Source organism: Saimiri boliviensis, chromosome 8 (assembly GCF_048565385.1).
Source record: "Saimiri boliviensis isolate mSaiBol1 chromosome 8, mSaiBol1.pri, whole genome shotgun sequence".
Lineage (NCBI taxonomy): Eukaryota > Metazoa > Chordata > Mammalia > Primates > Cebidae > Saimiri > Saimiri boliviensis.
The window spans coordinates 43,253,588-43,264,669 of record NC_133456.1 but is presented as its reverse complement, the minus strand read 5'-3'; the positions used below and the strand labels follow the sequence as shown (position 1 = coordinate 43,264,669).

The 11,082-nt window shown below is 38.5% G+C and overlaps 1 protein-coding gene across 7 annotated transcripts in view; it reads left to right on the top strand.

Annotated features, from left to right (window-relative positions):
* Window positions 1–10,890: 10,890 nt before the first annotated feature.
* The window catches only part of BBX (BBX high mobility group box domain containing), a 277,630-nt gene continuing 277,438 nt past the window's right edge, over window positions 10,891–11,082 (top strand). For all 7 annotated transcript variants that reach the window (XM_010350036.3, XM_010350033.3, XM_074404425.1 and 4 more), the window contains exon 1: window positions 10,891–11,037. The gene's annotated coding sequence lies outside the window, so the exon portion shown is untranslated. The remainder of the gene's footprint in view (window positions 11,038–11,082) is intronic.

Below are 11,082 nucleotides of genomic sequence, written 5' to 3'. Positions count from 1 at the left end.
TCATAATACATTCCTACAAAAATTTCTGAAGCAAGCAAAATAATTTCTCCCAACCACTCCCTACTACACACAAACCCAAGAGTTTAAAAATAATAACAGTGACCACACGAATCAAAAAGGACACATCCAAATGTGGAGTTTTCTTTTACTGAAAATATAAAGCAAATGAAAAATCTGAAGATCCTATAATCCAGGTTGTTTTTTTTCTTAGCTAAGGAAAATCACTTTAATCTTTAAAACAATTAAACCTTTGCACCCTCAAGTCGTGAGGTTTGCTCTTCCACTTCCACTTTTATATTCCTGTAGCATTGCAAGCTCTTGCTCTGCCTCCATCCCTAATTCTGAGGGATATTTTGTGTTATTTTGTATATTACAGCTGCCTCCGCTACTAAACCATAAGCTCCATTAGCACAGGGATCTGTTTGTTGTCTCTTACAATAACCATAGTACCTGGCACAGGGAAGCCAGATCATAAATGTTGTTGAATTAATTAATGAGTAAATGATCCATACAATTTAGTGACTCCTACAGCTTGGGTCTTTATTCTATCCTCACCATAATAGTTTGAGCATTACTGGGTGCCTCTTTCTTCTTTACTTCACTCAGGATTGAAGAGTCACTGTTTTCTCAGATGATCACCAAGCCCTTATACCAGCTTTTCTTCATTCATCATTTGGAGATCCCTCCAGAATTGCTAGCTCTCCTCCTGCTGGAGTGATAGAGGTAATTTCCAGTCTATGAAGGCTGGGAGAGCAGAGATAGCCTCCAAATTAGGAAGGGAAGACTAGATGGCTGGAGGTGCTTTCTGCTGCTTGTTTTTCTCCTGTGAACAAAGTAGGACTGGAGAGGGGAAGGAATGGAACTCTACTCAGCAATTAAGGTTTAGAAGGAAGATACACACTAGGTCAGGATGGCCACTGGGGTCTTGACTTTGCTGCAGCCACAGACTTGGTTAGATCTAGAGTAGATAGGTGGCTTGGCATGGTGGCTCACACCTGCAATCCCAGCACTTTGGGAGGCTGAGGTGGGCGGATCACTTGAGAAGAGGAGTTCAAGATCAGCCTGGCCAACACAGGGAAACCCCATCTCTACCCCAAAAATACAACAACAACAACAAAAGCTGGGCGTGGTGGTACATGCCTGTAGTCCCAGCTTTTGGGGAGGATAAGGCACAAGAATTGCTTGAACCTGGGAGGTGGAGGTTGCAGTGAGCTGAAATTGCATCACTACACTCTCGCCTGGGCAACAGAGAGAGACTCTGTATCAATAAATGAATGAAAAAAATAATAAGATAAAATACAGTAGATGAGAACTTAGTGGGCATGAAGACCCCATTTCTCCATCTGGTGATATGCCCCAACTCTTGCTGCAGAGACCTCAAGAGACCTATTTCTTCTCTTAATTCAGAGTTGTATATTTAGCAAAAGGTTTCTTTAATATTACTTAATATTAGTTCCTCCCCTCTCCTCTCCCACTCAGGTCACAGTCCTCTTTATTTACTTCTTTCTTCCCTTCTATATTGTGACAGTCAAAATTATTCATTTTATTTTTTCCTCTGTTCAATGGCACTGGCCACAGATCAGCACTTTAACAAATCTGTAACAGTTACTCTGACAGCTGGGAGGAGAACTTCAGAAATCAAACAGGTTAGTTTTGTTTTTGAAGGAAGAAGATAGTGTTTTTAAAAAAAGTGTCAGATGATGGAAAAGGAAAATATCTCCTTCCAAATAGCTAAATACTTCTAAGTCCTGGAGTCCATTCTTTCATTGCAAAGGGACTTCAGCCTAATTTCAGGAATAGTATTTAATGCCTCATTTTTGAGCACTGCCACATTGTTCTTTTTAACGCTTGTCCTTAGCTGGTGTTATGGCTCACACCTGTAATCCCAGTACTCTGAAAGGCTGAGGCAGATCACTTAAGCCCAGGAGCTCGAGACCAGCCTGGGCAACATAGCGGGACCGTGTCACTACAAAATATTAGGTGAGTGTGATGGTGTTCACCTGTGGTCTCCACTGTTTGGGAGGCTGAGGTGGGATGATCATGGATCACTTAAGTCTGGGAGGTTGAGACTGTAGTGAGCTATGATGGCACCACTGTACTCCAGCCTTGGTGACAGAGTGAGACCCTCTCTTAGAAAAAGAAAAAGAAAAAAAGAAAAAAAAGGCTTGTTCTTTCTGGTAGGTCACTTTCAATACTGTTTTTTATCAGTAACTCATATAGGTGGGGGTGAGCATAGAGGGGAATTCATAAAATAATATCATTTAACTTCCCCCGCTTAGTTTTAGCCCCTTTACCTCAAAACATCATTGTTCTAGTTAACTTCTCAATTGTACGTCCCATCCTACTGCAGGAAAAGGCAGACTTTCTCGCCAGCTGTACTTCCTGTCCTGTATTGCAACTGTACCTTCAGACAATGCTCCTGGCCTATCGCCTATCTCCTGTCTCCAAGCCCTGAAAATCTCACTTCATTTGTGGTTTCAGTCATAGCTTTCTATTGCTTGTTTCTTGCTGTAACCTTACCTGTATAATGATACTAATAAATCCTCCTTTTTCTTCAGCTAGTTTGAGTAGATTACTGCAGAACAAGATAGGAGGTAAAAACGTTTAAAAATTTTTGAGACCAGCTAGACACTCAAAATGAGTTCGGATTTCCTACACTCATTGAATAACACCTGAGGGTCTTAAGAAAATATGCAGTTAAGTTTGAACTGTTGAACTCCAACAAAAATCCTTTCCGGAACAAGTCAATACATATAACAAATAAACAAACATATAAAGAAATAATTTGTTTCTGAATATTTGCAGATGTAAGGTCAGGCCATAAACATTCTGAGTAATTCTGGCTAAATGTCTTGGGGTTGAGGGGAAAAAAGGTGAATTCTGCAAATTATAGAATGGTAAAAGAGACATTGAACGTAGATAAGATTCTAGAGAGTGATATGTAGTAGAATGCTTATTACATCCTCCCATTCCCATGCTCACTGTAGAAGACTGTTTCTGCCTACAAACACCAAAACGGCAGCCCTCCATGACAGGGGAATCCTTGCCCTTTACCTGGTGACAATGACACCTAGTGACACCAAGGTGTATGCTTTTGTTTCCATGCTTAGTAATCTTTAAAGCCCTTAAATACTGTGAGAGATCCTAAGAGCGGAACGATTAATTTCCCCCCTTTTAAGGCTTATCTGAGTAGCTTTATAGACCTCGAAATTAAACGAAATCTAAGACAGGCAAGTGAAGGAAAGACCTGTGCATACTTAGAAAAGGATGATATAATTTCTAGAAGCCAGCACAGTGTCACCAAGACTAGCCTAAATCTATATTTCTTATAAGCAATATTCTTATGTTACTGGATCAATGTTATTAACAGGGTTAATAAACTGATAGCTCAGTTGCATGGTGGCTGTTGGGGATGTTACGGATTTCTTGTTTTCACCTGGATGGTATCTATTTGCCTTCCTATCCAACTAGTTCTCTACTTTGACACTGGTAACCAAAAAGCCTTCTTTGCCTGCAGTCTTGTTTTTTCTATTGTTTTGTTACAGTTTATTTTTAAAAATATTTGATACATATTACAAAAAACAATGAACACTTATACACCTTATAGAAGGAACATCTGTGAATCCACCAATAACTATAATGTTGCCATTACATTGTATCCCTCTAAATATATCTGTCCTAACTCAAATTCTTGCCTCCTCCCCGGCTGCACCTCCTCCCCATTCAAGGTAAGCAAGCGATCTTGGTGAGAGGGTCAAGCAACGTGTCCTCTGCTACCCTAGCCGAAGGGTAAGCATGAAACATGATAAAGCCAAGTGGACTCTCCCACTTTCTTTAGTGGCATGTTGAATGCATGGAAAAGAGCTTGAGCAAATACATCATAATGAAGATATTCTAACCTAAAATGGTGTCAAGTCAATACCTGGAGGTGACATTGTTTTTGGGCTTTCTGAGATCTCACTCTCCAGCTTCTTCTTTATTTCCAGGAGCTATCCCATATCCTTCTATAATTCCTTTTTTTCTTTTCATTTTAATTAACCAGCATTGTTAAATACTCCACTCAGCAAAGAGCTCTCTGATAACATTGGTAAACGCAAATTTTGTAAAGCCTTTTTGATAAAGCTACATCAGGTATTTTCATAAATGAGCTGCAAAAAAATATGGGTGGGATGAGAGTGAAATTACTCAGTAATGGACACCTCTGGGGCGAAGTAGAAGAGGACTAGACCAGGGAAGGTGATTTCAACTGAATGTGCGATGTTTTATTTCTTGTAAATAAATCTGAGGCAACATAATAACATATTATGTTGTAATAAAGCTCCTATATGGTCGCTACATTATATTCTCTATTAAGTTTCCTTAGGGTTAAATAACAAAAATTTAGGTGAAAATAGGTGACTCTATCATGGCTCAACAATTGTGGCCAAAGGAGTGCTGATAATGGATTAATGTTAACCTATTGGGAGGTACGTACTTTTTTACTCTGCCTTGGACAATGCTATTAAAAACTACCTGGAAAAATGTAAAGAAGCCATGAAATTTGTGAATGAACCAAGATGCTGAGATCAATAGCAAATGTGATGAATAAAATGATCGCATACAAAAAGAAGCTGGCAAAGTGGAATTATGGGCTGAATCTCATCGGGTTAAAAAAAAAGAAAAAAGAAAAACTCTACTGTTTATTGAGTGCTTCCTACATGACAAGTACTGTTTTAAGTATTTTACATATATTATTTAGTTCTTACAATAACCTTATAAGGTACTTATTATTATCTTTTTTTAACACGAGGAACTGAAGCAAAGGGAAGTTATATAATTTGTCCAAGTTTACAAAGTCAGTAAGTGTTGCATCCAAGATACTAACCCATCTTGGTATAACTCCAAAAACTCAGCTCTTAATCACTGTACAATACAAAGGTTAAAAAGGTTTATGCCTCAGTATCTTCCAAATAAATGATATAATACAGAATGGAGGAGACACAGCCTAGCAGCCCATGTTTTCAAAACGTCTCTCTCTCTTTTTTTTTTTTTTTTTAGAATAAGCATAACATGGGCCAGCAGAGTGATTTGTAACAAAGTGACTGCCAAAAAAACAAGCTCTATCTCAAGCTGCATTCATAGAAATATTGTATCAAGGAACCATGGTCATGCTGTTCTGTACACGGCCTCAGCTCCCACCTGCTCTGTGTATCGCACATCAAGGAGCACATCCACAAAGACAATAGGCAGGGTTTGAGAGGAGACCAAGAATCAACAACAGTCCCTAGGAAGAAAGTCTTAAGGAACTGGTACTATTAGCTTGGAAAAGGCACAACTCAAGTCAGGGGGCAGTCATGCTAGCTGTCTTCGTACAGATATATACATCAAGTACCACATGGAAGAGGGATTAGGTTTTTTTTGTGGTCTCAAGGGGGTAGAAAAAGAAGCAATGTGAAACTTTAAAGGAGAGAAATGATGTTAAAATATCAGAAAGAACTTTGTAGTGGTCAAGACTGTCAGAAGATGAAATAGACTGTCTTGGCAAGAAGGGAGTTCCCAGGATCTGGATGTGTCATAGCAGAAGTTCCTTGCTGGGGATGTTGTTGAAGCTGCTAATGGGATGGTGCCTAGAAGGACCTCTCTGCTAATGCTACAGCATACTGATTTGATGATCAACTCCATTACTGTAAAATCATTGTCCACTTAAAGACCTATTTTTATAGTATGATCCTTAAGTGTCTCCCTGGTCACGCCCCTCTTCCTCTAAAAAAGGGCAGACAGCTTCCAGAACGAGGAGTCTAGGCCCTTTTTATTAACTCACCTTTGTTACGAGGTTTATAATATTAAAGGACTCATTTAACCTTTCCTTACTTCAGGTTTTTTTTCTTTTTTTTTTTTTTTTTTTCATTTTAAAAAGAAGTTCCCTCTATTTACCTCACCAACCTCATCTGGATTTTAGTGAGTATACCAGGCTGTCTCATGTAAAAGTACTTTAGAAAATTAAAACAATATGCAAGTATAGTTTACGATGTCTATAATGTAAGTTCTATTTATCATATATCTGGGACCCCCAACCTTTTCTGACACTTCTCTTATCCTTGGATTCTCTCTGAGCTTCCTTAGAATTTACGGTATTTTTGTTTGTTTTTGATCCTCTTCATTTATTTTACAAATCTTTGTTGTTACTGTTACATGTTAGGCAATTTATTAGTTACTGTTCTAGCACTGTTGGAAAATAAAACCCTGAACATTTTCTTCAAGTTGTTTGCCATCAAATAGAGAGCTCTACCAATACATACATAATGTAATGCAAAGCAAGATATTTGTATGCCTTAAAAATAATATAGATAAAATGCTATGAAAGATCACAGGACAGTGGGAATTCAAAGATGTTTGGCCCCAAGAATCACCCTAGGAAAGAAGGGTATTCCCCTTTTTCTTTCTTATCCCCAAGTCTTCTACGACACAATAGAAGCTGGTTCTGTTCAAGATGATGAATTTCTGCATTGGTGCTAACAAGTGGACCACCTATCCAAGCTCTTATTTCTACTCTCTTTGCATTGCCCTGAGGAGAAAGGTATGATTTTCCCTATTTTTTTTTTTTTTTTTTCCTATAGAAAGAGAAAAAGCACTGAAGCTCAGCAAGGTCAAGTACAAGTCATAAATTGTTATGTAAGGCAGACCCTCATCATTGTAACTATCTGAAGTTTCAGTGCACAAAACAAGGCCTGTTTCAAAGAGTGATTTATTACAAGTGCGCTTTTTTAGATGCTTAATAATGCCCACCCAATAAGATGTTTGCTTTATCCTGGGATCAGGCTGACATCTCTTGTATGTGCAGAGATGGTGGAGTTGGTAGAGTGTGGGCTAAAAGGAAATTGCAAACACTGGGGAAGTAAGTTGTAACAGGTTTGATATTATAGTTAAGTCTTAGAAAACTTTCTGTTAAGTATCTGCCATTGGTTTGTCTGTGTGGAAAGACAAACACAAATAATACTGATTGAACGATTAGTATGTTCCAGGATGATGCATTTTATATGTATTTTTTCAATTTTGATTATTCCCATTTAATAAGCAAGAAAACTGAGTCAGAGTAATTAAGGAATTTTTCCAAGCTTAATCAACTAGAAAGTGGCAAAATCAAGATTTGTACTAGGATTGTATAAAGAAGTCATATATGAATAAGGGAATAAATTGTTATGTATAGACACATATTTAAACAATATACACATTTGTTTATACACATTTAAACACATACCTAAATTTACTTTTTCAAAATTATTTTATGTCACAAAAAATGGCCCATATAAAATAAAAACAGACAATCAAAGCTACAAGGAGAAATACGATAATCATGTGAGTTTAGTCTGTGATTGGTCATCAAACGTGAAAACAAGAAGGGAAAGGGGTCATCACTTTGTAATGCCATTTTGCCCAAGTCACAAACTATTGTTATTTTCATAAACCTACAGTATAAAAATTAAGCAAACTCTATGAAAGCCATGATTTCACCTGATTATATTTTAAATTTTGAGCATAGCTAGCATTTAAAATTTCTTGATATTTATTCTCAAACGAGGTAATAAATATTTTTAAAATACTTCCAAAATGGTAAAATACTACATTAAATTTAGCTCTATGCCTCCTTTCCTTACTTAGCAGTGAGGCCCTACTGATCACACAGGAGAATGGAATTCTATTTTATCCTTTCTCCTAGGAATAGGCAACTTTTTTGGAGGGGGGGCATCTGACATGCACAAGAGCACATAGAACCCTCTCAATAAATATTCTGCCAAAGAATATTGAAAAATGGCTTATACTGGAACATAATGCCCAGTGGAAATACACTACCAATATATACTACGTGTTAAAAAAAAAAATCATTCTCTTAATCTGAAGGCCCTGTGGACCTACCAATATTCTAGTAGCAGTAATGACTTACAGAATGTCACCAAAATACATTTTGTGCTCTTCGGCATCAGTCTTGGTCAGGTAGCACCTTTCATGTAAGAGGAGTCCAAATTGGAGTGCAAAGTCCTGGGGCACGTGCTAAGACTCTACATTAGAATCCATACTTCCATGGGCTATGGAAGAAATTAAACTCTTATTTATTTTTTATCTCATGCTTTTAAATTTTGTTTTTGTCAATATATGATTTATAATAATAATATATCTATGCAATGGTACACATACATATATATATACATATATATATATATATATATATATATATTTTTTTTTTTTTTTTTTTTTTTTTTGGTAGACATAGTGTCTCTCTCTATCTTGACCAGGCTGGTCTTAAACTTCTGGTCTTGAACTCCTGGCCTCAAGCCATCCTCCTGCCTTGGCCTTCCAAAGTGCTGGGATTATAGGTGTCAGCCACGATGCCTGGCCCAGTGGCGAATTTTTAGAATTTTTAATGTGTACATAAATATCTATACATGCTCAAATATTTTACTGATAGCAGTGTGTGATCTAAAAGTTTGAAGACTGTAGCTCTAAATACTTCTGCTAAGCTAAATGTAATTCAGCAAAAATATCTTGTGACCATAAAAATATGAAGAATGTTTTCCTATGGTTGGAGGTTGGGGATAACAGTGGGGAGTAGGCTGGTCTTTTCTATTTTTCACAAAATACTTCTACTACCAAATAACGCCCAACACTTCACTCTGCAATTAAATACAGCGACTCCCGTTGACTTTTTTTCCTTTTCACTAAGGAGCAACAGTGAAATACTAAAAAATTTTTCGGTTTTCCCTCCAATTCCCTCGTGTCTCTGAAGTTCTTATTTGGAGGGAAGGGTTGTCAAATTACTCAAAACATGCGCTGGGTATTAAACGTCCTAGTTTAAGTTCCTTATTCATTGTCATTCTGTGCAATATGGGGCAGGCTATATTATTTTTCCCTGACTCGTTTCTCTGATGGGTAAACTAGAGATAATAATACTTACCACTGTCCTCAGAGCAGTGTAGTGTGGATAAAGAACATTTTGTTCCTTCTGTCAACTAAAAGAAACTGCTGTTAATATAACCTTTGATATTATCTGTTTAAAATGCTGTGATTGGGTGGGCTCCATGGCTCATGCCTGTAATTCCAGCACTTTGGGAGGCCGAAGAGGATGGATCACCTGAGGTCAGGAGTTCAAGACCGGCCTGGCCATCATGGTGAACTCCCGTCTCTACAAAAACACAAAAATTAGACGGGGCATTAGCTAATCCGGAGGCTGAGGTGGGAGAATCTCTTGAATCTGGGAGGCGGAGGTTGCCGCAAGCTGAGATCATGCCACTGCATTCCAGCCTGGGTGACAGAGCGAGACTCCAACTCAAAAAATAAAAGTAAATAAAATTAAAAAAAAAATAAAATGCTGTGATTTTTATATATGTTTCCTTTTACAAATGATTTTTCTTAAAAAATAAACATCATATTTCTAAATGCCACTTTCTTTTCTGAACTTCTGAAACTTTTCTCTGATTTTGTTTCTCTTTCTCCCCCTTCCATAGGAGTGCTCGCACGTACACACACGCTCTTTTAACAACTTTATGGATGTGAGAGAAAAACCTGAAGACGGCTTCAAGGAAATAAAAGGGGAATTGAAATAAGTTCTCTTATTCAGGTCTCCTTTAAGTTTTAAAGCTACATACGTAGGCCATAAAATCGTAGTGTTTATGCAATCTCCAAAATGTTTGTATTTAAGAATAATTCACCGATTCTTAAAATGGAAGGGACCCTAAGCAAATATCTAGGCCTAAGATAATGTCTGGCACATAGTAGATGCTGAATAAAAATTTAATTGAGGGAATCTGGAAAAGCTGCTTATTTTAATCTTAAAACAAAAATCAAAACCTACTCTGAGCATTAGAGAGGTTAAGTAATTTGCTCAAGATTGCTCAGCTGGTGAAACAGTTTAATCTACAATTTACTCCTTCTAATTTCCAGCTTTGATTTCTTTCCACCAACCTGTTGACTTAATATCGAACTGTCAAATATAATCTGCCGAAGATGCATCGTCGAAAAAAAATCAAAGACCAGTCCTGAGGGTCATCACCTCCAAAAGTCATGCAACACATAATGTTCACATGAGATGTGAAATATGTAAAGAATCATATATTTAGTATTTGTATAATATGCAAAATATAAATCTTGTATACACTGAATCAAAAGGTCTCTTTAGAAGGCTAAGGGTCAATAGCTTATCTACCATGACTTATTTTCCCTTATAGCACATTTTGCATGTCCGCACAGGTGATGGCCGTACTCTGACCAGCTGAAAGTTGTTTGGCTGTTTCAGCACAGCGTTGATCGTTTTCAGCAAAATTATCTTTGCGTGTTGTTATATTGATTTTTAAAAAAAAAAAAAATTTACCTAGGAACGAGGCGTTAACAACCTCAATGCATTATAGTCCTGATAAACTTACGGGCACTATTTTGGCCTATGTGATAGCTAACCCATCGACAAAAGAAATCCAAGCTGATAAAAGCCTTTCTTGGCCACTTTTGGGCCGGGTCAGACTGGAAAATCGTTAACACAACGCAGGCCTCTTCCATGGGGCACCAAAAGGCAGCGATGAAAAAGCCCCCTCACTTCCATATCCAGTGGAGTTGTAGTTTATTACCATAACCCTCCCAAGTCAAAAGGACATCAGTTCCAAGCCTCGCAACTTGCTGCAGACAGGGGATTCCCCCCTGTACCCCACTCCGCCGGGCCTCTCTACCTGTCCTCTCCTACTGTCTACAGGTCCCGAACATTAGAAAACAGAAAACGTGATGATCTTTGTGTGTCTCTGTAAAATGTGTGTATGTGTGCGTGTGTTTGGGTGTAACGGGCCTCTTGTTTGGCTGCGCCGCCTGTCCGTCACGGCGCGGGCCAATGGCAGGCTGCCTTATATAAAATGAGTGTTTTCAGTCTCTCCGGGTTGCATGTACTGTATGTGGAGCAGCGTACAGTGGAGCGGAGGCAGCGCGGCTCCGCGAGCTCCTCGCCACTTTCCCATAGAGAAGCCCTGACTGGCCGCCGAGGGCGAGCCACGCACACGCCCTCACTCCCGGCGAGCCCGCGAGGTAGGCGCCCCCCGGCCCCAGCCCTCCCCGGGCGCACTCACCTCA